Source organism: Triturus cristatus, chromosome 5_1, assembly GCF_964204655.1.
Source record: "Triturus cristatus chromosome 5_1, aTriCri1.1, whole genome shotgun sequence".
Lineage (NCBI taxonomy): Eukaryota > Metazoa > Chordata > Amphibia > Caudata > Salamandridae > Triturus > Triturus cristatus.
In genome coordinates this window covers 592,072,929-592,086,134 of record NC_140587.1, presented here as the reverse complement: position 1 = coordinate 592,086,134, position 13,206 = coordinate 592,072,929, and the positions used below count along the sequence as shown (strand labels likewise).

General features: G+C 43.1%; 1 pseudogene; it reads right to left on the bottom strand.

Annotated features, from left to right (window-relative positions):
* Positions 1–9,227: 9,227 nt before the first annotated feature.
* Positions 9,228–10,212, bottom strand: LOC146831245 (28S ribosomal RNA; annotated as a pseudogene; the record flags this gene model as incomplete).
* Positions 10,213–13,206: the final 2,994 nt, after the last annotated feature.

The window sequence follows — 13,206 nt, the reverse complement described above, 5'->3', positions numbered from 1 at the left end:
AGATGTGCAGTAGAGTAGATGCCTTTGAGGCCACTTGACTGTTGCGTACAAGTGACGAGGTCGGAAAAAAACACACTATTGAGTTTGTTTAGTTCATATTGCTTAGCCATCACATACATGTTACAATTTTTGCCATGACTGCAAAATGCTTCCATTCACCAGTATCCTATCTAACGGCTAACTCGCAGCATTTTTCTCATATAATAGGCGGATGATTCCCTTCTACAAACCAGAGATTTACAGAACATATTATGATGCAAGATTATGTAACCAGTATTTCTACATTCTACGGTGAGGGGTCTTCCAGAATTCTAAAGATCTTGGCTCTTGTTCTTGTTGTCATGCACTTGTAAATGTTTACTGTTTTAATGTTAGGCTTTTTGCTGGCTTATTGACTATGGCTGTAGTAAAATACATTTCATATTAATGATGTACAGAGTTTGATACTTGTTTCAAATAAACCTTTTGAACTTACACATAGACTCTGTGGTATTTGGTGTGGTGGGGTGGACTTACACAAGTGAGTGTGCAAAATGGTATTATTATGTTCTGGGTTGTCTGTCTCAGTCATCATCAACATTTTGTATCTTCTTCGTGGGAGGGTTCGGGAGTGGGACCCTAATGTGAGACACTATAGTTAGTCGGTCAGGGGATCCTGGGTTCTTCGGACTGAGGTGTGATCAGTAAGGTCCAACCTCCCATCAGCAACATCCTATTTTGTTGTGCATAGTTCTGTATGTGGCTCTGCAGAATCACTAGACAATAGTAGTATCATGTACTATCCGATTAAAAATACTAGTCAAATAACTGGTTGGCCATTTTGTTTGTGGTAATTGTCAAAACCTCAACATTGAGAAGACTTGAAGAGGACAACCCAAAGGACAGGACACAGTGGCTAGAGCTATTGGTCAATCAGAGTTTTATTATTCCAAAGAAAACCTTCTATGAAGAGTGGGCAGCTGTGCAAGCTTCGCTACAGACAGAGTAATATAATAGTAATAGTAGTAGTAGTACAGAGAGTCATAGCAGAGGCAGTTAGAAGCAACTTAGAGGCAGGGATAAACAGAATTTGGAAACAGATAGTCAAGTTCAAAGAAGTAAGCTTTTGTAAAAATAGAATTAGAAAGTGGAACCATAATTTATAGTTCGGAAAAAAAAGATGCAGTAAAAGTTAGGGAAATATAAATGTCAATATAACCACTGGAGAACTTACTGGGGCCAGCAGCAGGAGCCTCGGTAGAGGAGCGGTCCTCCTGTGGGTCCCCCGCTGACTCCGACCCCGTCTTCTTGCCCCTGGGTGGTGCTGATGATCATGTAAAATATAATAAAGAAAGAGAAAAACATTAAGGAGTGCTGTGAAAGAAATAATAATAAATCATTTGGAAAAATAAGTCAAACAAGATTTTAGGAAACAACTATTGCAATAAAATTGAACTATCTAATCAGATGGATCAACTACTGGCTTCTTCCTGCATTCACGGATCGTCTACTTATTTATGAACACTCCAGTGTTCCATAATCATTCTGATTACAAATACTAACGAAGCCTAGTAAGTACCACCTGACCTACACCACCTTTTCCAGACGGGCCAATTGTTCACTAAGTCTGCATTTCCATTTTTTTTCAGCTATCAAATGCATAGATGAGATTGAGGACACATGCATACATTAGTGCATACATAGAAGATACAACAAATTGTGGGTTGGTTGCATGATTCTGATCTAGTTCTGCTACTGACTGACCATGCTAAGCCTACCACTCACTAAACAAAGTACAAAAGGTTCGACGGAGGACTGGGGTAAGCAGCACTCAGTGACACAGGAGGCGTCACGCAGACCGCATAAAACAATTATTAACTAATACTTATAAACTAAACCTAGTATCCAATATCCATCCACCACTATTTCACAGTAGGACAATGGAAGGACTAGAGTCTCTCTAACAAATCGCATTACCTAACTTCAGTTCTGTAAAATAAACTCTTATATAATCAGCATCAGCACAAGCTAGCGCAAACTAAGTTGCAGACAAGTTAGAGTACCACCGAGCACCTGGGTCCTTAAATCAAAGAACATTTTGCTTTTTGGAATTTAATTTACCAGCAATGCTTGGCACGCAGCAGTAATCTTGTTGTTCATCAAATTTAATATACACAATAAGTTACTCACCAAGCCCGACGACCTCGACACCTAGCAGGTCCAACAGGTCCTGCTCCCGGTCCAGGATGTCAGACCACCGGTGGGCTAGTTGATTGTGGGTGCGCCGGACCCCAGAGCACCGGAACACGGCCCGGCGCACCTTCGCCCACCGACGGTGCCGCTCCTGGGTAGCGTAGCTGGAGCCGGGCCTGCCGCCTGCTGCCGAGGTCAAGGGGAGGTGGCGCTGGATGAAAAAAACAAGGGCGGCCACCTCCTCCTCCCCAAATAGTTGCCGGGCCTGCACCCCTGCAGGACGCATTCTGCCGCAAGGCAGGCGGGCCTTCTGTGCTCCTGCAGGTCCCTTACCCTTGCCCCTGGGACTTGCTGTGCCCTTGGCCATGGCTCTGGGGTGGGTGGGAGGCGGAAAAGAAAAGTTAGAAGGGGAAAAAAAAGTTAGGGGGAAGAAGATAGAAAGAACTTTATAAAAGTAACAAAAACACAGTAAAAGTAGAAATAAAATGGAAAATATAAACTTAGGCAAAGAGAGAGATAGATAATAATTAAAAAAAGTCAGAAAAAATGTTTTAAAGACAAAGGATGGCAAAGATAAAGGGAAGATACAAAAGTAGGCCCAGAACCATAGCATAGAGTGAAAAACAAGATGGCCGCGCCCATTCGCGACCGCGTGGATAAGTTCGCGCGATATTTCTCGCGAACATGTACTATTCATCGCGAACAAGTAAAATGCGCTCCCGAACACGTCAATGCACATCGCGAACACGCTATCTGCGACCCGGAACAGGAAATAAGGCCTCGCGAGCGGGCGGGACAATAGAAAAACAAGATGGCCGCGCCTATTGGCGACCGCATGGGTAAGATCGCGAGATATATCCCCCAAGCATGCAAACAGCTCCCCGAACATGCTTACCGCGCTCGCAAACAAGAAAAAGCGAACAGGTTGCCACAAGCAACTACGCAAGCTCGCGAAGCTACGCGAAGGTCGCGTAGTGCAATGACATCTTCATGAAGCTTCGCGAAGCGCGGCTACGCGAACTACGCCCAGGGTTAGCTATAAGTTAAATGTCGATAAAACTCAGATTATACATCCGGACACTTCACTTCCCCAAGACTTTCCCACGGTTCGGCAGCAACATATTTGGGTGTGAAGGTCACGGCTGCAATTGAGCAGATACCAGAGATGAATATGCAGCCGATTATTAGAGGCATCGATCAGACACTCGCTAGGCTAGATCATCTGCATCTTTCGATGCACGGGCGCTGTAAAGTCATTAAAATGTTGATTTTCCCCAAAATCTTATATTTGTTTTGGACCATACCTTTAGAATTTCTGGCATCTTGTATCTCTAAAGCAGAAAGAGCCACTATTTATGAAGTCTTACTTGGGGAGGATGCTAGACATTGTCTAACCAAAATCATCGAACCGAGTTATTACAAGAAAACTAAATTCAAAATTATTCAATCTGCCTACAGTATTTGGAAAAAAATGCGGCACCGACTTGGAATCACTAAAATACATTTCTATACCACCTTGTTCTCATATGGGTTCTTACCGCCAATCTTTCAGGACCAGATAACTTCAGGATGGGGGGTTCTCTGAATCAAAGTTTTGGGTGATTTTTTCCGGGACGGGCAAATTGTCCCGTTTTCTTTTTTACAAGAGAAATTTGGTCTTCCTACGAGACATTTTTTAAAGTTTTTACAGATCAGAAGCTTTCTGGCCAAAACTATGTCGCAGGGAGGCACCAAGTTTGGGAAGATGCCCTTGGTGGGTATCATTGAGGCCAGGTCTCGGATCAGGAAAATTTATCAGATGTTGCTGTCCGGTCTTCCTGATGATTTGGGAGTTCAAAATGACAGATTGGACAGGAAGCTCGGACAAGAAAACACAGAATCATCTCTGGAATTAGCTAATCAGATTTTAATAACGGGTAGTTTGAGGGCTCAACATTATATGTCGGTCTTCAACTTATATTACACCCCGGGGAAAATATCTAAGTGGTCTGGGTCATGTGGGAATTCATTTAGCCGATGTGGGGTGATGGCGGCTGATACAATCCATAAGTTTTTCGCCTGCCCTAAACTTGATGAATACCTACACAATATTGAAGTCTTTTTGGGTCAGATTCTCGGCAAACCGATCTCTATTACACCCGGCCTAATGATTCTGGGGATAGATGGGACGCGGAACATATGTGGGTGGAAGAGATATATCTTTTATTGCTTACTTCATTTACTGTTTTATGTATAGGCGATGACTGACCTCTTCTGGTTTTTCTTCTTATTTTTGTTAATGCAAATATCTTGCTGTATGTAATGCCATGGCTTACGTCAATGATTTGTTGGGAAAAATAAAAGAAGCAAAAAAAAAAAAAGCAAATAGTGCCTCCTGGTGCACTGCTGGTTGGGGGGTGAAGTCCTCTTGGCTCTAGAATGTCCTTGGGGGCCTATGCCCTCCTCTTACCTCCAGTAATTACTACACAGCAGAATTGCTGAGAGGTCTTTGAAGCTACTCCCACTTTCTCTACCACTCTGCAAAAGTGTCTCCTGGCACACTGCTGGTTGGCAGATGAAGTTCTCCTGGATGCTGAGGGTTATTGGAGGCCCAGAAGCTCTCCTGTTACCTCCATTAAGTCCAATTCAGCAGGATTACTGGGAGCTGGTCAGAGGCCCCACCTCTTTTTCTCTACCACTCTGCAAACATGACAACTAGATATAAAAACCATAGAAATTCATTTAAAAAACAAAAGATTTCAGGGAAGTATATAGTTAGGCTCAGATTTCACTAGTACAAAACCAGTAAAATTCAGCAGTTATGGTTACCTAAGCTATAACTACAACTTACGTCCCCGCAATTTACTGCTTATGACCTCACATATTACATCACTCATGACATGGTCAGTGAAATCACTGATGACATCTCAAAGTCAAATTATTTTTCCCCGTTTCTTGTTAATTTTGTCTTTTTATTATTTATTTTCTTGTGGGTCTTTAAAGTCATTTAAGTTTATTTTTTCATAATGGCAGGGAGGAGAAACCCCTATTTTACTGAGGGAGAATTGTCAGTCATGGTGGACGAAATCATTAGAGTAGAGCCACACATGTTTGGAGCCCAAGTACAAAATACAACTATAGCTCAGAAAAGTCAAATGTAGGCCAGAATAGGTGATAGCGTAAATGCTGTAGCAAGCAACATACACACACAGGAAGAAATTAGGAAGAGGTGGCATGACCTGAGGGTGCATTCCCTGGCCTACAAGTGTCACCCGGAGGCCCAGAGGACTGGTGGTAGTTCTCCCAGCCCCCTTACAAATGTATCCTGGGAAGGAGAAGGTCTTGCGATCCTACATCCTGAAGACTTAACCGGAATCCCTGGTGGAGTGGAGACTGGTAAGATATACTTTTGAATGTGTCACTAACCCTAAATGTCATTTTTGCATTTAAATTAGCTGTTGCTAATGTGTTTTGCACCTTTTTTAAACATATAAACCTATATATATATATATTTTTTTATTTGTTTTAGGAACTTTGTAGCATCACTGTTGTTTCTCTAGTTTTACAAATTGTTAATATGTTTAGTCAATATGTGGGTTTTTCATCATTCTCTTTACTGTTTCTTTTGCCTTGTTTGAAAATATTTTGTTGAATTTAAGATTACAGGTTTCAATCATCACATGATGTAATGGCGCTTGTAAGTGTTTTCTCACCTAATAGCATATCTCATATATGTGTTTCATATTGTAAATGCCTGTTTCTTCTTACTGCATATTTTTACTAGGTATGTTTCACTTACATTTGTGTAAGTGTAATCAATGTTTAATTGAAATGACTGCAACTACCATGATGCTTTTTTTGGTTTGTTAAATAATTTTGCAATGTTATTTTGGTCATTCTCTCTTTTCTTTCCTATTTTCACATATGTTAAAGCGTAACGTATTTATCAATCTCTGTTGTAGGCTATGTTTTAAAGTGGTTTCTTGTTTCATTTTGTATGTTGTCATGTTCTTGGTTTTATTATTATTGAATTAATGTTACTTGTTTCACAAATCAAAGTTTGTTGACTTAAAAATGTTAATGTGTGTTATTTTTTATGCCAGACCCACATACAGCTGCCAAACATACAGACATAAACACCACAATCACACCAACAACACACTTATTAAAAGCAACACACTCACACAAAAGCACTCCTACACACAAAACAAAACCAACCAAAAGCAAAAGCCCACACTCACCAGAATATCAAACACCAGCCAGAAAACATACATCCAAACATACGTAACAAACACCAGACCCACATGCACCTACCAAACATGCATACACAACCACATCATCTACTTCAGATCCCTCTACCTCCAAAACCAAATCCTCTACCACCCCACCTACCCTTACTCCTCCTTCCGAACTCACCTCTTACCTGTCCTTTACCCCTACCAAACCTAAACCCACCCCTCAAGAAACATCCTTGAGGTGCCTACTCAATAGATACCCCTTCCTGAGGAGGTTACCCTTTGGAGTCTGTTTAAGTAGCAAGTTATTGGCAGGGAAGCCACAGTCTGTTCTAGTGTGAAACCCTTTTGTTCTCCTTTTGTCTTTTCTCAGTTATAAATACAAATATTTTCATTTTACAAAGTTTGTCATAATATTATCACTCATTTACAATTAATTGGTTATTGAAACTGTTAGTAATGAAAATGTGCATTACATATTCTAACTTACATTGATGACAGAAAATACTAACGTTTTTTAAAATAACATATTTGTGCAGTCCAAACATAAGTGATAACAAATGATAATGGACATTAAAGTTGTGGTGCAAACATTCATCATGATAATGGACATTTACACCAAAAGTACAAGTGCATTTTTTAAGTGTAACTGCAAATGTGTTTATTTCAACCTAACCCCTTTGCTGCCAGGCCTTTTCCCCGCCCTGTCCCAAGCCCTTTTTTGGCTATCTGGGGTAGTTCGCACTTAGACCCCAATAACTTTTTGTCCACAAATGGTGTCCATGCCAAATTTGCATTCTTATTTCCCAACATCACGGGGATTCTAAAGGTGCCCAGGGTTTGTGGATTCAACCGGGGGGGACTTAGAAATTAGTCAAAATACAGCTGGAAAACAAGTGATGCAGAAGAAAGCACCTGTTTATTTTCCCCGCAAATAGCATCAACAAAGGGTTTGCTGTCTCTGAATGGTAGACAAAGTTCTGAATTCAGCAAGGGGTCGTATGTGTAGAGCCTTTAAGGTTTTCCCAGGCTCTTGGGCACGCAACAGCCTGCAGGATGATGGGCTTCCACTCCAGGACCCGCCAGAGCCCTGGCCCCATCCCGTGCTTTTGAACACAACCAAGCAGGAGAATCCTTCCTGGGCCCACGGGACCCCTGTCCATGCACTTTGTCATGCAGCCCCAGACCATGGTGCCCACCCCATGTCCCAGCAATGCAGGGGCAGCATGCATTCCCTTTACTACGCTGTGGGCTGGAGAAAGGAACCCAGGGCCCTGGTGGGCTTGCAGACTCAGACTTGCTGATTCCCTGGCCCTGCAGAAATCGACAGTCACAGCCATTCGAGACCTAGCCCAGGAGTCTGCTGAGAGGTTCTCGGAGCCCTCCCAGGCTCCTGTCCAGCTTGGCACCCCGATCGAGCTGGGCCTTCATGCTGGGCCGGTCTCTGCTCTTTATCCACCAACCCAGTCCAGGAGCAAGAGAGTTCTCCCAGGGTCTGCAGCCACCCTGCCCTGGACACTGTTTGTCACCCCATACCGTGGCCTCAAGACGTCACCCTCCTGGAGCTGAGGAGCCTTAAGCCCAGGCCAAATCCTTTCTCGCGGCCTGCCCGGGAAGCCCATTTTCCTTAACTATTAAGCCCCCACATAGTAGGGGCTTACAGAACCCCGGGGGAGGACAAATGTTGGAGTTAGCCCAGCCAGCCAGACGGCCATTGGGTCACGCGGCCTGCAGGGCCATCTGAACGCCCAGCCAGGTGACCAGATTGCCTGGAATGACCCAGCGACTGTTAGATTTGAGAAACCCCGTTCTTATTATATACATATTTCGTGTCATATTAGGTTAGCAGTGTGTGGCTAAATGATATCTCATGTATATTTACATTATGCAACCCACTTAGTTATCCCTGTAATGTACAAGCCTTAGTTAGCATACGTGGCTCCATTTTGTATTTTGCAATCCCCATTAGGCTGTGTCCGAACTAGGCCCTGTTTCTTTTCATTTTGCTTGCCTCAGCTGAAGACTGTATTGAGTTATTATTTTCTCTTCTGTTCAAGGTTGCCTTCTGACTTCCTAATGAATAGGCCATTTCGCCCTTGCATACCTATCCATGTGTGTAGCTCTGCTCCCATGTTAGGAGACGCTCAGACACGGCACAGCAACCTTGAAAGTATGATAGTGTGTACCCAGCTAGCAAATGGTAACTCATCCTTCTGTGCCTCCTTTGTTCACGTTCGGCCTAAGCCAGTAACTTTCCACTGTGTGCGTGGTTGGGGGTTCCTGGAGGTTTGGTTACATGTTGCAGGATGTTGGGGGGCCAGTCCAGGCCAGGGTGCAGGTCAGATTGGACTCCTCTGCAGAGTATTGCTAATAAATGCCTGTTCTCTACTGACTGACCAACTCTTCATTTCTTGGGAAGGCATATTAGGTGGTTCTCATTAACCCAGGTGGCCCAAAAGGCCACTTCTTTCACGGCCAGATGGCCCAGGATGACTCGACCCAGTCCCACGGCAGTCCAACAAGGGCGCGAGTGGCCAGTTTCTCTAAGGCCGGTGCTGTGGAGGCTACTTCTCGAGGCCTGCTGGCCTCCCTGTGACTTGTGCGGGAGCAGAGGGAAGGAGGGATGAGCCTGGTCCGGCCATATGGTCACCCTGCTGACCCACAAGGGATGGTGGCCCCGTTACTGCACCCCGGTAGTGCAGGGCGGGAGGGGGAGGCCCCCATACCATCTGGCATATGGTGGAGGCGGCCTCCCGCAGGCCCGCAATCCCCCTCTGCATCTCTCCCACCGGCCTGGTGGTGTGGTAGAGGAAGTTCCGTAGGCTCTCACTCACGGAGACAAAAGCTTTGCTCGGAGGATGACTTTCAATAGATCTCAGCGAGGTAGGTACTCTGCTACTTATGAAACCCTGACCCAGAACCAGGTCATATACGAATGATTTAGCACTGGGTGTCCCATGAACACGCGGTGCACTAATGACGATGGAGGTGGCCCCCTTCCATCCACGCTCCTGTCCCCAAGCAAGAGGCCAACCAAGGCTCCAATGCACTGCGGTACCATTACGGTTTAGGGGGGATTCTGACTTAGAGACATTCAGTCATAATCCCACAGATGGTAGCTTCGCCCTATTGGCTCCTCAGCCAAGCACATACATCAAATGTCTGAACCTGAACTTCCACTCGTACTGAGAAGGATTGCTATTGCAACAACACAGCATCAGTAGGGTAAAACTATCCTGTCTCACGACAGTCTAACCCCAGCTCACGTTCCCTATTAGTGGATGAACAATCCAACACTTGGCGAATTCTGCTTCACAATGATAGGAAGAGCCGACATCGAAGGATCAAAAAGCAACGTCGCTATGAATGCTTGGCCCCACAAGCCAGTTATCCCTGTGGTAACTTTTCTGATACCTCCTGCTTGAAACCCAAAAGTCTGAAGGATCGTGAGGCTCTGCTTTCATGTTCTGTATTCATACTGAAAATCGAGATCAAATGAGCTTTTGCCCTTCTGCTCCGTGGGAGGTTTCTGTCCTCCCTGAGCTCGCCTTAGGACATCTGCATTATCATTTGACAGGTGTACCGCCCCAGTCAAACTCACCACCTGCCACTGTCCCTGGAGCAGGTCGCGCCCTTCAGGTGCTTGGAGCCAGAAGCGAGAGCCCCATGGTGCTGGCCCCCCACCTCACAGGGTAAATGAAAAAACAATAAGAGTAGTGGATTTCACAAGTGGCCCAAGTGCCTCCCACATATCCTACACCTCTCATGTCTCTTCACAGTGCCAGACCAGAGGCAAGCTCCAAAGTTTCTTTCCCCGCTGATTCTGCCAAGCCCATTCCATTGGCTGTGATTTTGCTAGATAGTAGGTAGAGACAGTGGAAATCTCGTTCATCCATTCATGCACATCACTAATTAGGTGGCAAGGCATTTGGCTATTTCTGTACCACCGCGTGGTGGCTCATTCTGGGTTATTATGCTGCCCATGAGCATCAAATCAATACAACATTCGTTCGCTACGCAGTACAGCCACACTGAAAGCTGTCCTCACTGGAACTGGGATCACATATAGGCCAGAGATAGTACACCCTCTAGTACTATTCCAACAATATAAAATTGTCTGGAAACAGTCCTGAGAAATTAAAGTATGATTGGCAGGACACCAATAATCAACGTGTGGTATGTAGTGATTATGTGTATGTGATTATTTGCGACCTATTCTTCATTCAAGATATTTCAATAATCATGTTGTACCCATTTGTATCTAAATTGTTATAAGCACGCATCTATAAAAATACACATCTATAAATTGTGCATCTAACTAGAAAATACACGTCTATAAAGATTCTTGAAAATTCACATCTATAAAATTCACATCTATACTAATTCTTGTGTCAACTATAAACTATTATGTAACTGTTTGACCACATTTAAATATTAATGAATCAACATTTTAAAACAATATGTTTTATACGAGTGACATGTGTGCTGCAAGATAGTGTACATCTCAATCAATTAGCTTGATATTTTATTGTCCATGAATACTTGGCACATTTTAAGAGTGTCCAGTAGTCATGCAAATATTCTTCTTGAATGGGAGCAACATTTGCAGACCTATATCAGCCAGAGCAACATCATTATATTGAGGTCAAATACCCCGACATCCAACAATAAAGCCATTAAATTTTACAGTGTTACAGTTGGTAAGATCTTTGATTTGCTGTGATAGCTCCTGATAGTATTTAACTTTACTCTCAAATGCTAATTCGATGGAATTCTGTGAATTTTTTTATCGAATTGAAACATCAATCACTACATCAGTGCCACCTTTGGTAAACACTACATCTGGTTTTCGTAGTTCACCTTGACTACTTTTAACATCCACCCACATCTTTTTGCTCTGTCAATGAGCAATTCCAAAATGTTGTTATGCCACTTTATCCTTATGTCCTTTGTTTTGGTACATGTACCTGAAATATGTGAAATTGTTTTGCAAACATCTTTGCAGTACCTACATGTAGCAAATGTACGATTTCTTCCCAGAGTGATGGCTTCTCTAGTGTACAAAACATTTGCTCTCAACATCAGCGCAGCTATGTACTGACTTTCTTTCATTTTGGTATGCTTGCTGATCAAGAAATTTGAGGTTGGATTACTTGCCAAGTATTTTATACCATCACCTTGGACAGGGAGATTTGCTCATTTCTCAAATTTCTCTTTCCTCCACTCATATGTTGCTAACAAATTCAAATTATAACTCAGAAATCTACTGTCTAAAATGCTGAGTTTGTGTGTTTTGATGATGTTATACATTTTTTCATTGATTACTTCTCTTGCATACATAAATGAATGAGCTATGTACAGATCTGGAGCTTCCCTGAAATACATTAAACTATTGACTTTGTTTAGACCAATTGTTGTACATAGCTGTGGTACACTGAGGCCCCCAAATGATCTTTTTTTAATACAGGAGACCATCACATGTGTATGCATGTAGGTGTAGGAAATGTTTGACATACTTTTTTATTGTTTGATCAAGAATGTTTAAAGTTTTAGCTTCTGTTCCTGTCATTTCCAGTTTCTATTTTTTCTGTGTGGGCTTAAGTGGTAGATTGTCAAGTTTTTGAGCCCAATTAACAAGAACCTCAATAATGTTGTTGTTGCTTGTATGGCCGGTGTGTGATCAAAGTTCAATCAGAGGTATCTCTCACACTTTAATGGATGAATGTTTTCAATATTTTGTTTTTAAAATTGCCATGGTTTATAGTTGTTAACCAGTATTCTATCTTTATGGTGACTTATATAAAATCCATGTGTTTTTTTCACATGACATTTTAAAACTGTTGTTTTACTGAATTTTTCAATGATTCTCAGATTTGTACTCATTCCTTCCCAGGTGTTGCTGAGTACTGCGATGTCATCTCCAAAGGCTAGAGTGGTGATTTGCTCAATGTGACCATCAGAGCCGAATGTGAAACCCTTGCTGTCTTTCTGAATATCACAGTTCAAAGGCTCCATGGCAATGTTAAACAACAGTGGGGATAAAGAGTCACCTTGCTTAACCCCAGATTTCATTGTTATTTCTGGAGTTGCTTCATTGTTTTCCCCTTGAAAAAGGTTGCAGAAGAGTTAGATTTTTGAGACAACCTCTCACCTTCATGAAGCCTTTTTGGCTCGTATTCAAATCAACGACAGATGGGAGTCTTTTAGTTAGTATTTTTGTGAATAACTTCGTGAATGCTGTACCGATGGTAATTGGTCGCCAATTACTGATTTTTTAAAGTTTGCTAATCAGTACATTCTTAGGTATCAATATCAACCGGTTATTTGTAATACTTCTGGTACTCTTCTCATCGATAACCGAGATGATAAGATTCTGGGCAGCAGTCTTGGTTGCTTTTTATGCACGTTATTCAAGTCATTCAGGCCAATCTTGTCAGGCCCCACTGCTTTCTTTAACCCTTTCTGTGCCCATGACAAGCTGGACTCGTCATGGAGCACAGTCGCACTGTGCCCATGACGAGTCCAGCTCGTCATGACACCCACCCACGGGGGAAGCGCTGGCGCTCCCCCCGTCAGTGGTCAATCTTTTTCTTTTTTTACTGGGAAGGCAGGGGAAGACCTTCCCCTGCCTCCTCCCACCCCCCACCCCGCGTCATCAATGACATCAGTGCGCGAGTCGCGCTGACGTCATGGAGGTTTCCCCTTTGTTCTCCGTGGCGGAGGAAGCCATTTCCTTACGGCGCCAAGGAGAAGAAAGAGGTGAGTTTTGGGGCTGGGGAGGGGGTATTTGAGTTTTAATAAACGGAAGGTTACTTAGAAC